We start from the raw sequence: 4,369 nt of genomic DNA on the forward strand, positions 1-4,369 counted from the left end.
TCTTATGCATGAAAGAAATGAAATAGATAAATTTTTCTTTGAACAACGTCCTTTATTTAAACACAATTTGGCTATTGAAACTCTGGGGGTCCTCCTCCACCTGTGTTTCAATTAAAACAATTGCCAGACACTTTGAAATATGCTTATCTTGATGAAAAGAAGATATATCCTATTATTATTAGTGCTAACCTTTCAGAACATGAAGAAGAAAGATTATTGAAAGTTCTAAGGAAGCACCGAGCTGCTATTGGATATACTCTTGATGATTCAAAGGGCATTAGTCCCACTCTATGTCAGCACAAAATTAATATGGAACCTGATGCTAAACCCGTTGTTGATCACTAATGTCGGTTAAATCCAAAGATGAAAGAAGTGGTAAGAACAGAAATATTAAAACTTCTGGAAGCAGGTATAATCTATCCTATAGCTGATAGTAGATGGGTAAGTCATGTCATTGTGTTCCTAAGAAATGAGGTATAACTGTTGTTCCTAATGATAAGAATGAACTTATTCCACAAAGAATTGTCACAGGCTATAGAATGGTAATTGATTTTAGAAAATTAAACAAAGCAACTAGAAAAGATCATTACCCTTTGCCTTTTATTGATCGAATGCTTGAAAGATTATCTAAACACACACACTTTTGCTTCCTTGATGGATATTCTGGCTTTTCGCAAATACCTATTTCTCAACCTGATCAAGAAAATACCACTTTTACTTGTCCCTTTGGAACTTATGCTTATAGACGTATGCCTTTTGGTTTATGTAATGCACCTACTACCTTTCAAAGATGTATGACTGCTATATTCTCTTCCTTTTGTGAAAAGATTGTTGAGGTTTTCATGGATGACTTTTCTGTTTATGGGAAGTCTTCTGATGATTGTTTAAGCAATCTCAATTGAGTTTTGTAGAGATGTGAACAAACAAATCTTGTCTTGAATTGGGAAAAGTGCCACTTTATGGTTAATGAAGGCATTGTCTTGGGTCATAAAATTTTTGAAAGAGGTATTGAAGTGGATCAAGCCAAGGTTGATGCAATTGAAAAAATGCCATGTCCTAAAGATATAAAAGGTATTCGTAGTTTCTTAGGTCATGCTGGTTTCTATAGGAGATTTATCAAAGACTTTTCAAAAAATTCTAGGCCTCTTACTAGTCTCTTGCAAAAGGATATTCCTTTTGTTTTTGATGATGATTGTTTAGAAGCCTTTGAAACACTTAAGAAAGCCTTAATTTCTGCACCTATTGTTCAACCACCTGATTGGAACTTGCCTTTTGAAATTATGTGTGATGCTAGTGATTATGCTGTTGGTGATGTTCTAGGAAAAAGAGTTGATAAGAAACTCAATGTTATTCATTATGCTAGTAAAACTCTAAACAGTGCTCAAAGAAATTATGCTACTACTGAAAAGGAATTCTTAGCAGTTGTGTTTGCTTGTGATAAATTTAGACCTTATGTTGTTGATTCCAAAGTAACTGTTCACACAGACCATGCTGCTATCAAATATCTTATGGAAAAGAAAGATGCTAAACCTAGACTTATTGGATGGGTTCTCTTGTTACAAGAATTTGATTTACATATCATTGATATAAAAGGAGCCGAGAACCCAGTTGTTGATAATTTGTCTAGGCTTGAAAATGTGCTTGATGACCCATTACCTATTGATGATAGTTTTCCCGATGAGCAGTTAGCTGCAATAAATGTTTCTCATAGTACTCCTTGGTATGCTGATTATGCTAATTACATTGTTGCTAAATATTTACCACCTAGCTTTACATACCAACAAAAGAAAATTTTCTTGTATGATTTAAGACATTACTTTTGGGATGACCCACATCTTTATAAGAAGGAGTAGATGGTATTATTAGACGTTGTGTACCTGAGCATGAATAGGGACAAATCCTATGGAAATGTCACTCAGAGGCTTATGGAGGGCATCATGCTGGAGATAGAACTGCTCACAAGGTATTGCAATCTGGATTTTATTGGCCTACTCTCTTCAAGGATGCCCGTAAGTTCATCTTATCTTGTGATAAATGTCAAAGGATAGGTAATATCGGTAAGCATCAAGAAATGCCTATGAATTAGTCACTTGTTGTTGAACCATTTGATGTTTGGGGATTTGATGACATGTGACATTTTCCTTCCTCTAACGGGTATACACATATTTTGGTTGTTGTTGATTATGTTACTAAATGGGTAGAAGCTATTCCAACTAGTAGTGTTGATCACAAACACCTCTATTAAAATGCTTAAGGAAGTTATTTTCCCAAGGTTTGGAGTCCCTAGATATTTAATGACTGATGGTGGTTCACACTTTATTCATGGTGCTTTCCGTAAAATGCTTGCCACGTATGATGTTAACCATAGAATTGCATCACCCTATCATCCTCAGTCTAGTGGTCAAGTTGAACTTAGCAATAGAGAAATGAAATTAATTTTGCAAAAGACTGTCAATAGGTCTAGGAAGAATTCGTCTAAGAAATTAGATGATGCACTTTGGGCTTATAGAACAGCATATAAAAATCCTATGGGTATGTCTCCTTATAAAATGGTTTATGGAAAAGAATATCATTTGCCTCTTGAGTTAGAACATAAAGCATATTGGGCAATCAAAGAACTCAATTATGATTTCAAACTTGCTGGTGAAAAGAGGTTATTTGATATTAGCTCATTAGATGAATGGAGAACCCAAGCTTATGAAAATGCAAAACTATTTAAAGAAAAAGCTAAAAGATGGCATGACAAAAAAATTCAAAAGCGTGGGTTTAAAGTCGAAGAATATGTTCTTTTGTACAACTCTCGTTTCACATTCTTTGTAAGAAAACTCCTCTCAAAATGGGAAGGCCCATACGTCATTAAGGAGGTTTATCGGTCTGGAGCCATCGGAATAAATAATTCCGAAGGTACTAACCCGAAGGTTGTCAATGGGCAACGAATAAAGCATTATATCTCAGGTACGCCTATTAATATTGAAAGTAATATTATCCAAACTATGACACCAGAAGAACACATAAAAGAGTCCTTCCGGAACACTCTAGAATCGTGAAAATAAGGAGGTACGTGATACGGTAAGTAAATGGACTCCGAAAAATACGCAAAAATATTTTTTATCAGTTTTGGAATATTTTAAAATTTTAGGAATAAAGAAAATTCCAGAAAGCATCCCCTGGTGGGCACAATACACTAGGGCGTGCCAGGCTGGCGCGCCCAGGTGGGTTGTGCCCACCTGGGACACCTTCCGTACTCCTTTTTCTACCATATACTTGTCCACCAAGATAAAAAATCTATATATACTTCTTGAACCTGTTGATCACCGTATCATGGAGAAATCCTCTGTTCTCTTTTCTTGCTGTTTCCTACGCAGTTTTGAAAATATGTCGTCCCAAGACTCCGACGGGGAGGGCTATGTCTCACATCTCATTGCTAACCCAAAGACCTATGGGGACCTATCTCCTTATGGTCGAACTACGGATGATGAGGAGGATGCTCACTTGATGAGGATCGACGATTCAAGCTCAGAGGAGAAGGATGTTCCTCTACCTCAACCTGGGGATATGCACATAAAGTTCAAGAAGTCCAGTCTCCCTAAGAGAGCTAGCCGTTCTAATAACCGATCTATTCCTTCTTGTTTTTGGCAGAAAAGCAAAGGAGATTTATGTGACAAGATCTTGAAGCTGGAGTTGGAGGTCGATGATTTAAAAGAGGAAATTGCTCTCCTCAACTACAACATGAAAAGGTTGAAGGCACAATTGCCCTCACTACCGCCATCACCATCTTCACCACCAAAGGAGAATTGAGTATCGGGTATGGGCACTCCCCTTGGCTTCCGCCAAGCTTGGGGGAGGTGCCCCAGTATCGTATCATCCCACTATCTTTTTACTTTCACTTATTTTAGTTTGATCCTTTTGCTTTAGATGAATAAAAGTTTAGTTTGATCCTTTCTTCTTTGAGAGTTTGATTAGTGATCCATCCTTGTAATCGTGTGCAAGTTATATAATAAAGTTTAGTATGAGTTTTGCTTTCTTTACTTTCATGTTGCAAATAAAGAAAAGAAATAAGAAAGGAAACAAATAAAAGAAAGGAAATAAATAATGAAAAGATTATATACTAATCCTATGGTACGTGATGGCACCACATAAGGAAAAGTATAAGTAGAAAATTTTATTAGAGATTGACAAGCATAGCATTAGTCAATGATGCAACTCATGAAAGAATTAATAAGGGAAGAGAAGATTCGCATATAAATATACTATCCTAGAAATCTTTTGTGATTGTGAACCCTCATCAAAATATTATATGCCAAAATTGTTGACATTGGACAAGGAAGACAACATAATGATTTATGTTTGTTCCTATTCACATAGAAGT

This window comes from Triticum urartu, chromosome 2, assembly GCF_003073215.2.
Source record: "Triticum urartu cultivar G1812 chromosome 2, Tu2.1, whole genome shotgun sequence".
Classification (NCBI taxonomy): Eukaryota; Viridiplantae; Streptophyta; class Magnoliopsida; order Poales; family Poaceae; genus Triticum; species Triticum urartu.